Below are 17303 nucleotides of genomic sequence, written 5' to 3' on the forward strand. Positions count from 1 at the left end.
CTAAATGTTTAACTAAAAAAAAAAAATACATGTTTTGCTGGCAACACATTCCCTTTAAATTCCCACAAGGCTCTATGTAGTTTTGATTTGTGCTATGCCATATTTTTATTCCACTTCCGAGCTTAGCCAGTAAACAACTCTACTGATTTATTTTCTCATTACCTTTTTTCTAAACCGAAGTCCTGATTATCATAATTAACCAAAATGTCCATGTCTACAAGAGAAACTGTGGGACCGTGTAAGAAGAGATGAGTCATAGTCTCAGCACATCGACATATTGTAATAGAGGGACCTTTATTCAAAGAGCCACGGAACGTAAAATACAAGACGTTTGATATAAAAGATCAAAAATATGTGGAAGACCCTAAGAAACGTGTGTGGGGGTTAATTATTAAATCTGGCACTGCTAATAAAAGGGTAGAATGGCGCACACTGACATTATGAGACCAGGCATGTCCTGTATTTTCACACATTTCAGTTATTATATGCCATATGTATATAAGATATTTCGTATTCTAGTGAGTATTTTTAATGTTAACACCTGTCATAGCTGCTGGTCCATTTTTTTGATAAGACCGTTTTTGCATATGAACATATGAAGAACTGCCGGGAAAAATAATATTTTTGATTGGCACTGGCGTGATAAGAGGAGAGGGCCTCTTTTTTGGATGGCTATCAGTAAGTTTGCCCATTCACCCTCCCCTTATGATGTTGTTACTCCGTGTATTCTGTGATTTTTTGCAGGTCACGCCTGGCAATAAACACAAAGTTGGTAGAGTGCAGTATAGAGGCAATGGGCACCAACATGCCAGCAGGAAACCGGTACTGGCATGGCATTCTGGTAGCATATTCTGGTTAATTGCTGGTTAATTACCAATGCTAATAAAATAATATAATCTATGGTTTACCCTCAAAGTCTGGGTTTTGGATAGGCCGGAGTTCTATGGGTTCTGTATGGGGTTCACTGCAGTCTTAAAAATTTACCCTATTAATAATCTGGCATGGACCATAGTATGCCATCTCCAGTGCATTTTTAAAGAATAATTCCAGCCAGATTACTATATACTGCCCATTCAATTATGTATATAGTCATTGTCAGGGCTATAGCTAAGGGAGGAGGGGGATGGTGGGGCATGCTGTGTGCCAAGGGGAATGCTAACAGGACACTCTGCCTTGGCCAGGGTATTTAGATACAGGGGTAAGGTAGCAAACAAAATCTTTGCCCCAGGAGAAGGAACGCCTAGGCACACCTCTGGTAATTTCTCCTAAAGTGTAAGGGTATGTTCACACGCTGAGAGGCAGTTACGTGTGAAAAGACAGACTGTTAACAGCTGCCTCGTTTCACACGTAAAAGCTCCTCCTCGTAATTTACGAGGCGTCTGAGACGCTCGTAAACCTTGAGCCGTGCTTCATTGATTTCAATGAAGAACGGCTCAAATTACGTGGCAAAGAAGTGCCCTGCACTTCTTTGCCGAGGCAGTATATTTACGCGTCGTCGTTTGACAGCTGTCAAACGACGACGCGTAAATGACAGGTCGTCTGCACAGTACGTCGGCAAACCCATTCAAATGAATGGGCAGATGTTTGCCGACGTATTGCAGCCCTATTTTCAGACGTAAAACGAGGCATTATACGCCTCGTATACGTCTGAAATTTGGCCGTGTGAACATACCCTAACCAGCTGAATAGGAGCTCATAGATGTGCTCAGGAAAGATCATAAAGGGAATGGAGCTGTAAACGTATTTTATAATTGTCTTTCCCATGTTTTTTATAAATGTTTTTATGTCATGGATTTGCTCTTTCAAGTGAATCTGCGCTTTTTATGTTTATTTTTTTTTCTAGGGCCAAAATTCTGTGCAGATTAATTTCTTAATATATCTTTATAGCGGTCGGAGCTTTGTTTTTCTGATACAGAGCTCTAAATCCTGTGTAAGGACTTGTAGTTAAATCATAGAGATGAGGCTAGTCGACGCCCGTCACTGTCCAAGGTGCTGAAAGAGCTAACTGATCGGCAGTAACTCTTTCAGTAACTCTTTCAGCACCCTCGACAGTGAATGCCGATCACAATATACACCAACCTGTGAATAAAAAAAGACGTTCAAACTTACCATGAACTTCCTGCTTCCTCCAGTCCGGTCTCCCGGCCGTTGCCCTGGTGACGCGTCCCTCCCTTGTCATCCGGCCCCACCTCCCAGGGTGACGCTGCAGTCCATGAGACCGCTGCAGCCTGTGATTGGCTGCAGCTGTCACTTGGACTGAATTGACATCCCGGGAGGTCGGACTGTGTGGTGGCCTCTCGTTTGCTGCCCCCACACAATGCTGAAAGCTGCCGCCTAAAGCCAGCAGCTCAACCTGACACATTGTAAGTGCGCCCGGCCCGGCGCCCCCCTACCTTCTCTCTTAGTTACGCCCGGGGCACGTGCCCCGCCTGCCCCCCCCCCCTCTAGCTACGCCCCTGACACAATGGCTCAACACCAGCAGATGACATGGCTCCTCAAACCATCACTGACTGTGGAAACTTCACACTGGACCACAAGCAACTTGGATTGATGCCTCTCCACTCTTCCTCCAGACTCTGGGACCGAGATTTCCAAATGAAATGCAAAATTTACTTTAATCTAAAAACAGGACTGTGTTGATTCGCTGATTAGAGTGACACCATGAGGCTATAATATTCAACTTTTACCCAATATTCTAAATTTTGGGTTTTCATTAACTGTTACCATAATCCTCAACATTAAAAGAAAAAAATGCTGGAAATAGATCACTCTGTGTGTAATGAATCTATATCATATATGAGTTCCACTTTTTGAATTGAATTACTGAAATAAATTAACTTTTTGATGATAATCTAATTCATTGAGAAGTACTAGTAGGTCTATGCAGGGGATTTGGAACTCTGAATCAGAAAAACTGAGCTCTGACCGCTTATGAAGGGGTCCATGAGATCAGACTTCTGTAAATTCCATATTGATGGGACTCATTGCTCCAAAGAGCCCCCAAACTCCTTTATATAAAGTCAGATAATCTGTGACTGGAAATCTACAAAATTTGATTGAGATCAAAGACATCTTTGTAACTTAATAGGTGCGCTACAAGTTCCAGAGCCACTTTCATTTGAGAACGGACAGAACCGGTGCAATTGTATTGATAAATATGTTCACAAATTGCCCAGGCTTGATAGTGTTAAACTAAACTAATGTCTTAAAGTGTTAAACTAGTCTAAGTTGTCCAGCAGTCTTTTGAATTGCCACAAGGTGGCAGCAGATATCTTTACTATGTATAATTTGGTATCTTCATAGTATAAACACTGGGACAGATTTATAAATGTTGTCTTTAGGACAAGTTTTGTAGACACTGAACTGCTTAGGGAAAGTGTCACTGACTGCAAGGGTTAAATAGAGTAGTGAACGTATTCAAAAAATGCCCAGGATCAGGATTGATGTACAAGGGGTAAGAGGGGCGTGGTAAAGGTGATATAAGTGTTGGTCTTGGGGCAGAACGCCCTCTTACCTTCATGCTGCAGCGTGAGGAATATTCTTCAGTTGGAGCTGGAAGATCTTGAGCTTCCCTTTTTCCTTGGGAAGGGACATGGTGAATCCGGTCATGGAGCAGCCTGCAGCGGCTACCCGAGGTAAGTCGCAGCGCGTAATTCGCCCCACTGCCCGTTTGAGCCGAAGTCCTTTTCAGGCCCATGGTAGTACAGTGGGTGCTGCACCTCCGCGTGCTGGGATCAGCGCAGGCCCCAAGCCTGATTTATCCGGTGGTTCGTCGGCGGATATAGTGCCACCCCCTCCCTCCCCTGTGTCGGGCTGGCGTCCCTCCCCACAGTGCTGGGAGGGCTGCTGTTAAACCGGCTTCTGAACGGTACAAACCACCTCAATCGGCAGCTGCGGAACGGGATGCGGCGCTCAGCTTACCTGATAGAGCCAGGGGCGTAACTAGGAAAGACTGGGCCCCATAGCAAACTTTTGACTGGGGCCCCCCCGCCCCAGGGTGTCACACAACCCCCCCTTGTAGATAGTGCCTTTTTTACAGCCCCCCCTGTAGATAACGCCATACAGCCTCCCTGTAGATAACGCCATACAGCCCCCCTGTAGATAACGCCATACAGCCCCCCTGTAGATTACGCCATACAGCCCCCCCTGTAGATAACGCCATACAGCCCCCTGTAGATAACGCCATACAGCCCCCTCTGTAGATAACGCCATACAGCCCCCTCTGTAGATAACACCATACAGACCCCCCTGTAGATAACGCCATACAGCCCCCCTGTAGATAACGCAATACATCCCCCTCTGTAGATAACGCCATACAGCCCCCCCTGTAGATAACGCCATACAGCCCCCTTTGTAGATATCTACAGGGGGGACTGTATGGCGTTATCTACAGAGGGGGCTGTATGGCGAGGGGGCTGTATGGCGTCATCTACAGAGGGGGCTGTATGGTGTCATCTACAGAGGGGGCTGTATGGCGTCATCTACAGAGGGGGCTGTATGGTGTCATCTACAGAGGGGGCTGTATGGTGTCATCTACAGAGGGGGCTGTATGGCGTCATCTACAGAGGGGGCTGTATGGCGTCATCTACAGAGGGGGCTGTATGGCGTCATCTACAGAGGGGGCTGTATGGCGTCATCTACAGAGGGGGCTGTATGGTGTCATCTACAGAGGGGGCTGTATGGCGTTATCTACAGAGGGGGACTGTATGGCGTTACCTACAGGGGGGGCTGTATGGCGTTACCTATAGGGGGGGCTGTATGGCGTACCCTACAGGGGGGACTGTATGGCGTTATCTACAGGGGGGACTGTATGGCGCTAACACCATACAGTCCCCCCTGTAGGGAACGCCATACAGTCCTCCCCTGTAGGGTACGCCATACAGCCCCCCCTGTAGGGTACGCCATACAGCCCCCCCCCCTGTAGGGTACGCCATACAGCCCCCCCCCCTGTAGGGAATGCCATACAGCGCCCCCCCTGTAGGGAACGCCATATAGCCCCCCCTGTAGGGAACGCCATACAGCCCCCCCTGTAGGGAACCTCATACAGCCCCCCCTGCAGGGAACACCATACAGCCCCCCCTGTAGGGAACGCCATACAGCGTCCCCAACCCCCCCAAAAAATGCGACCTACAGTGTGTGCTACAAATAACATGCATCCCCTATCCACAGGATAGGGGATACATGTGTGATCGCTGGCAGCGATAGGGAGAACGAGGGACCAAAAGTCCCCAGAAGTTCTCCATGACTAACCTCTGACTTCCGGGGTCTGCGCAGCTCAATAAAAATTAAAGGAGCGCGGGTCACGCATGCGCACAAGCGCGCCCGGCGCTCCATTCATTTCTACGGAGCTGCCGACACAGACCCCGGAAGTCCGAGGTTTGTGATGGAGAACTTCAGGGGACTTTCAGTCCCCCGTTCTCCCTATCAATGCCAGTGATCACACATGTATCCCCTATCCTGTGGATATCCTCTGCCGTAGTCTTCAGTGGGGTCCCGCTGTAGCAGCCATAGCGGCTGCTAGCGGAGCCTCCGGCCATGGTGGGGGCCCGTGCCGGCGGGCGACACGGGCCCCCTCATGCCACGGGCCCCGTAGCAGCCGCTACAGCTGCTACGGCGGTAGTTATGCCACTGGATAGTGGGGTGAGTATGGTAGGTCCAGGGGACTGGTCCGCCATGGTTGCCTACCACGAGGCATGTACGCGAGAGCTGGGACTTTCTTCCTGCTCGCGAGAGCAGCCGGCAATGACATCATCGCTCCCTACTCTGTCCTCTGTTCAACCGGAAGTGGTTGGAGAGAGGGCAGAGGCGGGACTTCCGGTTCAGCGCAGATCAGCCAGGAATCAAGATGGCGGCACCCATAGAAGAAAGAAGGATTCTGACAAAAGGAAGCGAGTGGTGAGTGTTCAGCCCAGCCCTGTTGCCGGGGCTTCTGCTGCATCGGTCGCTTATCCTACTTTGCAGGCAGGTCTTACTGGCTCCTTCCCAGGGGGGTTGTCACGGAGTAGGGCCGGTTCTAGGGACGGTAGTGTCAGGGAGGGTACTTGTACTGTTTTCCCTTCTCCTGCCTTGTCTAATTTTTCTTCCGCAGATCCGGTGAGAGACGGGGGAGGAAACGTTGTTCTGGAAAGCATCATAACCATGGCCATAGCAGACGTCGCAGGTCCGGTAGAGAGAGGAGGCATGGTCGGCGGTCTTCTTCTTTGTCCAGAGATGTGCTCTCCTCCTCGTCATCATCCTCCTCATCAGAGTCGCAGCGGGGTTCTTCGCGACAATCGTCACGGACGCAGAGACGCAGCTGATGTCGGGAGGCGCATCACTTGTCTGCAGACCGCCATCAGCTTGTAGGAGGGGTTCCAGTCCCCATGCTGTGGAAGGGGTCCCACTCCCCACATTTACCAGACCGGTTATGGGGGTATCAGCCCCCTCCGTACCCACAATATTGTAGGGGTCCCAGCCCCCTTCTGTTTCCCCCCTTTTGTCAGCCTTTGGGTGTCTGTCTACTCCCCCCCCCCCCCCTTCCTCCTATTTGTGTAGGAGGTTGAAGCATGGCTTGTTACTTACTATTGTATAATGCCTGTTATATCGTTAGTGACCACTAGATGGTGGTAGAGCAGTTGCATGAAAAAGTGGTGTTAAAGGAGGAGGAGCTAAAAACGGAAGAGGGGTGAGATTAGCAAGTGGAGAGGGGGCAGCCATGTTGAAAGAGAGAGAGAAGGAGCATGAGATATGAGCTCAGGGAAGAGATATTGAAAGTTAAAGTAAACAGCAAGAAAGAGAGAGCAGCAGGATAAGGAGCTCCAGACTGGTGTGAGGAAAAGAAGAACCTAGGAGTCATATCCAGCAGACTGCTATCTGGTACCCTGAGTGAGAGACTGGGGGCAACGGTGACCAGGCTGCTGCTATTACACGAGAGAAGCACCCTTGGCTCAACGATCCAAAGAGTGGACTAACTGGACACCGCGCATACTGCCAAGGTGAGCCATCGGCCGATTACAGAACCTCTGCCAGGCCCGCCGCTATTACCCCGTAGCATCCTGAGACGCGTAAAGGACAAAGACTTATATCAGGCAGAGCCATTGTAAGATAAATAGATGGTTGAACTTATACTGTTGCTGATTTCATCTGTTTATACGGTTATTGATTAAGTAAAGATTTATAAAGAAAACCGGAGTAGTGTTGTGTCCACGTTTTAGTTCCATCTAACAAGCTGTCCCAGGTTGTTCCTCCTGCCAGTTTGGTCTGTGAAGTTCAGGCCGTGGTTCCGTTGCCTCTGCAAGTGGGCGAATTACCCTCTGGACACGGCGGGACCTCTGGGAACGGTGAGTCGGCATGCGGTGGCGCATGGCTTAAAAAATCTGTGTTATCTAGTGATGATTTGATTTCTGTTTTAAAAGCCGTGGTGGCTGGTTTAGGTGTAAATGAGGGACCGTCAGTTCCCTCCGTTCCACCAGGGGGGGAGGTGAAGCCCCCATCTGAGCGAGAGGCTAATTTATCAAGTTTAACGTTTAGGGATTCTTTGTTCTGTGGGGTCGCTCCTCTCAAGACTCACTTGTTGGCGGAGACCAAAGAAAAAATGTGGAAAAATGAATTTGTGGATATCTGGTCTTTGGTTTCCGTGGAGCAGGTGACTGTCGATAAGGAGCGTGTATTTGAGAGAGGTTCGGATAAGAAGTTTAGGGTTGCAAAGATTTTTGGCAACTGGGTGCAGGGTTATTCTACCCTGGCTCATGTTATTTGCCAGCGCTACACTGAAAAGGGGGCGGAATTATTCGTATATTTTGATACGATTTTCAGCGCCCACAGGTTGCACGGTGGCGCAGCCTGGTGGCGCTATGACAAGGAAATTCTTTGTCGACTGATTTTAGTTGGGCGTCAACGGCAATTGATGTTTGGTTGCAGCTCATTTTAGAGCAAGGTAATAGACAGCCCCGCCCATTTCCTAGTGCGTCCCCGGGACCCACCCCCGGAGCTGCGGCTGCTCGACCCACGGGAGCCTGTTGGCTCTACAACGAGGGTCATTGTCGGTTCTTTGCCACGTGCAAATTCCGACATGAATGCTCCATCTGTGGAGGCGCTCATTCGGCGCTCAGGTGTTTCCGGAGAGGTAAGCAGCCTACCAAGGCACCTCCTTCTGGCGCAACGGAGAACGCCGGTGATCATTCTCAAGATGGAGCCGTGGTTAGCGCATTACCACAGGAGGCGGGAGGCAGAGGTGCTCACTAGTGGTTTTTCATATGGTTTTGTTATTCCGTTTGAGTATTCCGCAACCTTGTTATTGGCCGACAATTTGAAGTCGATTAATGAGAATTTTGACGTCGCGCATATGAAATTAGCAATGTAAGTTGAGTTGGGGAGAATGGCGGGTCCATTCGGAGAGCCGCCTTATCCTAATATGAGTGTCTCCTCCCTTGGCCTGGTTCCTAAAAAATAGCAGGGGAGTTTAGGCTTATTCATCACCTTTCTTTTCCCCGTGGGGGATCGGTCAACTATGGGATCTCCAGTGAGGATGTGGTGGTTTCGTACACTTCTTTTGATGTTGCGGTTAGGTTAGTGCAGGCGGAAGGCCAGGGCGTGCTCTTAGCAAAGTCTGATATAGAGGCTGCATTCCGTTTGTTTCCGGTTCATCCGGAATGTTTTCACTTGCTAGGTTGTTGTTTAGACGGTTCCTTTTATGTCGACATGTGCCTTCCCATGGGATGTTCTATATTTTGCAGTTATATCGAAATGTTTGGTTCATTTTTGGAATAGGTAGTTCATTTTGAGTCTGGGTGTTCTTCGGTCATTCATTATTTGGATGATTTCCTGTTTGTAGGCCCTAAGGGCTCTGGTTTGTGCAGTGCGTTGCTGCGGGTTTTTCGCCAGATGATGGCTCGTTTTGGGGGTACCTATTTCAGAAGAAAAGACTGAAGGCCGGGTGACTGTTTTGTCCTTTTTGGGTATTGAAATAGATACCGTACAGATGATTTTTCGTTTACCCGATGATAAGAGCGTGAGTTTGGTGTCCCTAATCGACCAGGTAATCGGTTCCTCAAAAGTGATGTTGAAGCAGTTACAGTCGTTATTGGGCTTATTGGTTTTTACCTGTCGTATCATTCCCATGGGTCGTGGGCTTTTTTCTCGGAGTTTGTCTTTAGCTACTAGGGGAATACAGAGACCGGATCATATTATTCGGGTAACGTCTTGCATGAAGAAGGATTTGTTTGTATGGCATTCCATTTTGAATTCGTTCAATGGGCGAGCGGTTTGTCAGGACACTGAGGTGTCAAGTCTTGATTTGCAACTATTCACTGATGCGGCTGGGAGCGATGGGTTTGGAGCAATTTTGGGCCAGCTTTGGCCCTCTCATGAAAGTGATTTGCGGTTAGTACATAATTTGACGTTAGTTGTTTCCAATCATCGTTGCTATAGATTTGTGGGGACACAGTATGGTGAATAAGCGGATTATATTCTGGACGGACAATATGGCGGTTATGCATGCTGTGAATGGTTTGTTGTCTAGTTCCTTACCTGTGCTAGCATTATTATGTTTCTTGGTTTTGAGATCTTTGCAGCTGAACGTATGGTTTAGTGCGAAACATGTTCTGGGGGTTTGTAATGTGATGGCCGATGCTTTGTCTCGTTCGCAGATGTCCTTGTTTCAGGAATTGCACCCGGCAGCTTTTGCAGAAGGGGAGTCCCCCCTCTTCACTTATGGGCCCTGGTTGAGGAGAGCTTGTGAGCCTATTGAGGGGATCGGTAGTACCATCGACTTGGAGGAGTCAATGCTGAGCGTGGGATCGGTGGTTGGAATCTGCGGGGGGTAATTTTCCATCACAAGATCAATGTCACCTTGATTTTACCCTCAATTTTTTGGTCAGATTGCGTCAGGAAGGTTATAGTGTGGCCACGGCAAGTAAACATTTAGCAGGGGTGGCCTTTATGTTAAAATTGTGGGGAGTTAGGGATGTTACAAAAGAGTTTGTAGTTATGCAGACGCTGAAGGGTTGGAGGAAGGAGGTGGTTTCCCGCGATACGAGACGGCCAGTATCTTTTGCACTGCTGGGCAGGATTTTATCTAATTTGTGTTACGTTTGCCGGGATGAGTGTGAGTGTTCTTTGTTTGGCGTGGCGTTCTTGTTGGCTTTCTTTGCAGCGTTGCGAGTTAGTGAGTTAGTTCCGCCTAGCGTAAACAAACGGGATGGGCTTTCTGGGCCTGATGTAGTGGTTTTGGGTGATTCCCTTCGGGTTTGTGTCAGGCGATCTAAGAACGATCAATCTGGGAAGGGTTCCTGGTTGTCTGTAGGGAATGTTGGGGGCTCGTATTGTCCTGTGACGATGATTAAAAAAATTTTTTGTTGGTTCAGGTGGCTGGATCACAATTTTTGATACACCAAAACGGTTATTCTTTGTCGTGTTTTCAATTTGAAGGAGTTTTTAAGGCTAGTTTAAGATACCTGGGGCTGCCGACTAGCGAATTTGGTACTCATTCCTTTCCGGATTGGTGCTGCCACTAAAGCAGATGCCTTAGGTTTAGATTCAGAGGCTATTATGCGGTTGGGCAGATGGAGCTCCAATATCTATAAGTCTTATGTTAGGCCAGATTTGGTTTGCGATTGATACATTTCTGTGGTGGTTTTTATATTCCTTTTCTATCTTCCTCTCCATTCTCTAACCCCCACATCCTCTTGCTTTGTTTCAGCTTATTTCTATCTCCGACTGTGTCACTTTCTTAATGTCTGTTCATATATTGAGTTCGATTTTATTTTTTATCAGGGTCTTGCCGCCCCCCAGATATGGATCTTGGGGCACTCCTACGTGTATTTGGCGGCTGTCCTTGCTGTACGGAGGCTTCTTGGCCCGAATTTAGGCCTTTCCCAGGCCCACGTCCACTGGAAAGGAGTCCAGGGACTACGATGGGTGCAGTTGCTGCCAGAAGTAGTGGCGGTTACTAGGCACACTGATGGACCTGTTGTCCTGAGTATACATGTGTGGGGAAATGACATCGGTCAGGTTAAGATGGCTGAAATATTGTCATTGATTCGGACCGATTTAGCGCGTTTCCAGCAGCTGTTTTCACGTTGTGTAGTGGTATGGTCCGAGATTGCGGCATGTACAGTTTGGCGGGGTGCCAAGAACTTGGCGGCATTGGAGAGAGGGCACAGGCTGCTGAATGTGCGGGTGTCATGCTATGGTCGCTCCATAGGTGGAGTGGGACTGCGGCATCAGTCCTTGGAAGGGGATAACGCGGATTTGCTTGCGCCAGATGGGGTACATTTGAACGATATCGGGCTCGATATCTTCCTTTTGGACTTATTGGATGGTGCCGAGAGAGGACTGGCGTTGCTTTGTGGGGGTGGTCGGGGGACTGGGTAGGTTTCTCAGTTCCCCTCCTTGGCGGAAATTACGGCTATGAAGGCGGATTTACAGTATAACCCTACATGCCTGATGTATTAAAGCGAGCATCGGCATTGCAGGAAGATGAGAAAGAAGATAAAGATGTCATCATGCCGATTTGTATATAATTAATAAAGCTGTGGCCACTTCCACATTTCCACAAAGAAGGTGTCAGCGTTTTATTATAAATTAAGTGATGGTGTAAGCTCCTGGGCAGGTAAGGTTGGTAATGGGTCCTTGCAGTCTTGTAGACACTGAACCGCTTATGGAAAGTGTCAGGGACAGCAAGGGTTAAATATAGGAGTGAACATATTCAAAAAATGCCCAGGATCAGGATTGGTGTACAAGGGGTAAGAGGGGCATGGTAAAGGTGATATAAGTGTGGGTCTTGGGGCAGAACGCCCTCTTACCTTCAAGCTGCAACCTGAGGAACACCCGCCCTCCCTCCCTTGTGGTTTTGGTTTTCAGGTTTTCTGCGGTTATGTTCTTGTTCTGGCATTTTTCTGGTTTCTTTTGTAGATGTGAGCTCAGAGCTAAGCAGAGCTGGGCAGAGGGCGGTCATGACGGGTCCGGGCCTGCAAGAGGTCACCTATTTTGATTATAGGTTGGTGGGTGGGTTTGAGTTTGGAATTGTGCTAGGGGGTTGTGAGCATTGGGGGTGGAGTTAAGCTGATGTATATATAGTGGGATAAGCAGGGAAGACATTTCATGGCTTGAAATTTTTTGTCAAGAATAGGTGTGTGCAGCCAGTGTCAGGGTAGCAGTTTCCTGGTTAGTTTTAGGGCCTAGAGTTATGGAGGGTTTAGAGCAGTTAATTGCTAGGGTTAGAGAGCAGGCAGCTGATAAGGGGCTGGAGTGGGTCCAAGAGCAGCTAGGGGCTTTAGCAGGCTCCCCGGCAGGGCGTCCCCCCAAGGCCCGGCATTGCCGGCCACCTGAACGCTTGAGCCCTCTGCTTCCCCGGCCCCCCGGCGCAGATGAAGGAGTGTGACTCCCCCCTTACCTGTTTCCGCGGTGGTGGTCCCTAGTGTGGCGTTGTTCCGGTGTCGAGAATTGGATCCATGGCGGTGTCGGGAGCGCCGGCAGCTGTGGAGACGCCTAGAGTGAGAAGCCGAGGTGCGGTTCGCCAGGTGTCCAGTCGGGGTCAGCTCAGCACAGTCCGTGTGCCTGTGGAGCGACGTGGAGATGGACGTCGAGGGAAACGGTCTTCATCGGTAGTGCAGCGGCTGGAAGCAGTACCCCTCCTTTCCAGTGCGGCGGGCTCATCCAGGGAGCCTGTCAGGCGTTCTTCTGTGGGGCCGGAGGCAAGCCAGGGCTCTGCGGCTGTCACGGTGAGTACCTTCAGCGCTGCTAGAGCGCCATCTGCTGGGTCAGGGGAGCGGTGAGCATAGTACACCCTTTAGCATGGGTGATTTGGCGCCATCTGGTGGCCGTTCTGAACATTGCAGTGTCGGTGGCAGGCCGGCGCCACCTGCTGTTCAGGAAATGTATTACATCGGTGGTGGCAGGCCTGTGCCACCTTCTAGCCATTTTTGTTATAGCAGCAGTAGTGGTAGGTCTGCACCGACTGCTGAATATGTACAAAATTTGCATCATCCAGCGCCTACTGAGGGTGACGTTGGCCAGGTGGCAGGTGTTTCGTCTGTTTATTTGCCGTTCCAGGTGTCGTCGGGACGGGAGTCCGGTGTGGAAGCGGCCGATGCTTTACAGCGGGCACTCGGGGTGCCTAGGATGCTCGGTCAGGAGACGGCTTCGGTGGATTCAGGACGGACGGCCCCGTTAGTGTCTGGCGATGGGCAGCCTTCTGGTGAGTCACAACATTTACACACCATACACTTGGGCAATAATTTTAGTAGGGAGAATAGTCTAGTGGGGCAAGTACCTGTAGGTAGCGGTTCTACGGGGGATTTGTCAGGCGCGAGTGGAGTTTTGGGAAATTTGTTAGATGGGTTACGTCAATTGTTTCTGTTGATAATTCTCGTGGGTCACAGCTAGCAGGTCCCGTTGGAGCTTGGTCAGCGCAGGGACAGTTAGAGGGGGGTTCTCGTAGGGAGAGTACTGCGATTGTTGAGGCAGGCTCTTCGTCTTTTAACGCCTTAGATGCCGGGGTCCAGACGGAGAAGGTAGATGGGGCTAATAAGCCCTTGCCAGTTTCGGATACTGCAAAGGGGAGCATGTACATTTGCTTTGAAGGGCCATTAAGTGCCCACTTAAAGCCAGAGCTCCATGAAAAGATTTGGAAAAGGGAGAATTTGGATATTTTTACTTTATTGCCATTAGAGCGATTTAGTGTGGAACGGTGGGAAAAGGGCAAGGAACATCGTAAGGAGGAGGATGAGGAGAGAAGACGGTATAGGCTGATTCTGCGCACATTTGGGAATTGGCTACAAGCTTCTTCCATCATGGCTAGCGTTATAGGGGAAAAATGTCCGGTTTATTTTGTTACTTGGATTCTATTTGGGAGGCTTATAGAATGTATGGGGGAACTGCTTGGCTTAAATATGACGAGCAGTTTCGTCAGAGTATGGCGGTTCAGTCATTCCTGCGGTGGGATCATAAGGACATAAGCCTTTGGATGCGCCTTATGACTACACCAAAGGGGGCTGGTCATGGGGGTCGTGTTGAAGTCGCGGGTTTGCCCCTTTCAGTCGTCACCCGGCGGGTCTAGATCAGCGAGTTCGTCAGGGAGTTTTAAAAAAGGGGTCTGCTGGATCTACAGCGAGAGCACCTGTAAATGGGGAAATAATTGTGTCTATAGACACGAATGTACCGGGTCTGGGGGTGGTAACCACACCGTCTTCAAGTGTTTTAAGCGGCATGAGGAGGCACGACAAAGCCAGGGGATGGTTCTGCTAAAGGGGGTGAGTCCAGTGAACCTCGACGCTATGACGCCTTGGCTAAAGAGGAACCCCGACAGTGAGAAGGCGCAGCTGTTATTGAACGGTTTTGGGGACGGATTTAGGATTCCGTTCTCCCCGGGGGTGGGTGTTTTGATGGCTAATAATCTGCGTTCGGTGCGGGATCATCCAGAAGTGGTACGAGACAGGTTGCAGAAGGAAGTTTTGTTGGGTAGAATGTTAGGCCCCTTTTCTAATGTTCCTATTTCCAATTTGCGTGTCTCCCCGTTGTCCATCATTTATCTTATCCGAAGGGCTCTTCGGTGAATGATGATATTGCTGAGTCTTTGACGCGGGTTTCCTATACGTCATTTGATGAGGCGGTTCGTTTGGTTAGGACGGCGGGGCAAGGGGCGCTTATGGCTAAGGTGGATGTGGAGTCTGCATTTCGCCTTTTGCCTGTGCACCCAGAATCCATGCACTTGCTGGGGTGCTCGTTTGATGGCCTTTTTTATATTGATAGGTGCCTTCTTATGGGGTGCTCTATTTCTTGTGCCTATTTCGAAGCCTTCAGCACGTTTTTGGAGTGGGTGGTCCGTGAACGACCTGGCTCTAAAGCAGTTATTCATTATTTGGATGACTTCTTTTGTGTGGGCCCTGCGGCTTGGCCGTCGTGTGCAATATTGTTACAGGCAGTGATAGATGTTTTTGATGACTTTGGGGTTCCGTTGGCATTTGAAAAAACAGAAGGACCAACCACAACGCTCTGTTTTTTGGGAATTGAAATTGATTGCCAGGCAATGGAATGTAGGTTGCCGGAGGCGAAAATTGTTGATCTGCGGGCAACGGTGCAAGAGGCCCTGGTGAAAACAAAAATCACAGTGCGGCTCCTGCAATCTTTATTGGGGAAGCTCAATTTTGCTTGTAGAATTATGCCCATGGGCCGTGTTTTTTGTAAGTTTGGGATTCTTTTTTGGTAGAATATAATGGCAGATCATTATGGATTGCAGCGGGAGTTTCGAATGTGGAGATGCAATTGTGTACTGATGCTTCCGGGTCTATCGGTTTCGGGCCGTATTTTCAGGGAAAATGGTGTGTTGGTACTTGGCCACTAGGGAAGAGGGAGTGTGGTTTGATGGGTAATCTTTGTTTTCTGGAGTTGTTTCCCATTCTAGTTGCGGTGGAAATTTGGGGACACCTTTTGTCCAATCGGTCAGAGGTTTTTCGCTGTGATAAAATTGCGGTCGTGTGCGCTATTAATAGTTTGTCCGCCAATTCCCCCCCGATGATCACAGTGTTACGCCAGTTGGTCCTGCTGTGCTTGAGATGGAACATTCTATTTAGGGCTCATCATGTTCCCGGAGTTTCCAATGACATTGCGAATGCTTTATCTCGATTGCAGTTGGATCGTTTCCGTTTGCTAGCTCCAGAGGCGGAGAGGGATCCGGTTTCTTGCCCCGAACACCTTTGGAGGGTGGTGTCGCTCGTCTGATATGGTGGGCGAAGCGTTCGCTGGCCCCTGCTACGTGGGATGCTTATACCAAGATCTGGGTGAGATGGTTCCAGCTGGAGGATTCGTGGTGTAGTGAAGGCAGTCCTTTTAGTGCTTAGAGGGGATGTTTTGTTTTTTGTTATCTCTTATGGAGAGTGGGTCTTCAGCTTCCTCTGTTGTTAAGTCGGTAGCGGCACTTTCCTTTTTCTTTAAGTTAATTGGTTGTACGGATGTTACTAAGCATTTTTTGATACGGCGGGCTCTGCAGGGTTTTCAGAAAGGGCATGTCGGGCAGGATAAGTGTCGGCCGGTGTCTTTTGCAATGTTAGAGGGACTTTTTTATCAGTTGCGCAGGATATCCCATTCAGATTATGAGAGGTTGTTGTTTCATTTGGCTTTCTCTGGGGCTTTTAGGGTTGGCGAATTGGTTAGTCCCTCAAAACGGGTGCAGGGCGGTATTCAAGTGACTGATGTGGTTTTTCGGGATAGTGTGTTGAGAATAATGTTGTATCATTCAAAAACTGACAGCAAGGGAAAAGGTATTTAGATTTGTTTGACTAAAATTCATGAGGGGGAATTGTGCCCAGTGGGGTGTTTTCTACGTTTTCTACGTCCTCAGGGTTCTTCCTCTTTGCTGGTGCATGCGGATGGTTCAGCGTTGTCCAGATATCAATTTATTGCTGTCTTTAAGAAATGTGTACAAGGGTTGGGCCTTTCACATCTGGACTACAGCTCTCATTATTTTAGGATTGGAGCTGCTACTGAGGCTTCTCGTTTTGGGCTTGACACTGCATCAGTTAAGAGGATTAGCTGCTGGGAGTCCAGCCGTTTTCGTTCCTATGTTAGGCCGCATTTGCTGCAATGTTGATTTCTTTATCTTGGGTTTATTTTGGGTGGGGATATCATTCTTGTTCTGTTTGACTAATTTTCTGTTGCTTTCAGGTTCTGCGAAATGTGTGGTTTGGCTTCTTGGCCATTCCTATATTTACTGGGCTGAAAGGCGTGCCCGTGTGCATCCGAATGGTAGGTATTTGGGTTTAGATAAGGATGATGTAATGACGGGGTAGGGAGACAGACAGGTGAGCCCTAATCTATCCGCCACTCAGTCCCTGCCTACTTGCAACGACCCGTCCTAGGCGACGGAGTACAACTGGGCGACAGACAAACAGACAAGGGTACACAGAAGCTAGGGAAATGGGGCAGCTGCCCACGGAGACACCGTGAGCAACGAGAGTAGTGAACGAGACGAGTCTAACCAGGAGTGCACGAGGTACAAAACGCTGAGCAGGAGAGTGGTCAGTAAGCCAAGGTCAATAACAAGCAGAGGATCAGTAGTTCAAGCAGCAGCAGCAGAGCCAGGAAACAAGCAGAGCAGAATCACAGGCAAAGGAGGAACAGGAAAGGCATGTATAAATAGACAGTGGGCGGAAGCTAGCTCCGTCTGGCCAGGCTGTGATAGGCTTCCCCACTCCTAAGCCTGCCATCCTGAGTGGTGGAAGATGGAGTCAGTCTCGCAGACATAGGAGCATGTGCAGACTGATTACCCACGGGCGTCGACACAGAAGCTGTGTCTGGCAGATCCTTTACAGTACCCCCCCTTTTAT

The sequence above is a fragment of the Rhinoderma darwinii genome, chromosome 3 (genome assembly GCF_050947455.1).
Source record: "Rhinoderma darwinii isolate aRhiDar2 chromosome 3, aRhiDar2.hap1, whole genome shotgun sequence".
In the NCBI taxonomy this organism is placed as follows: Eukaryota; Metazoa; Chordata; class Amphibia; order Anura; family Rhinodermatidae; genus Rhinoderma; species Rhinoderma darwinii.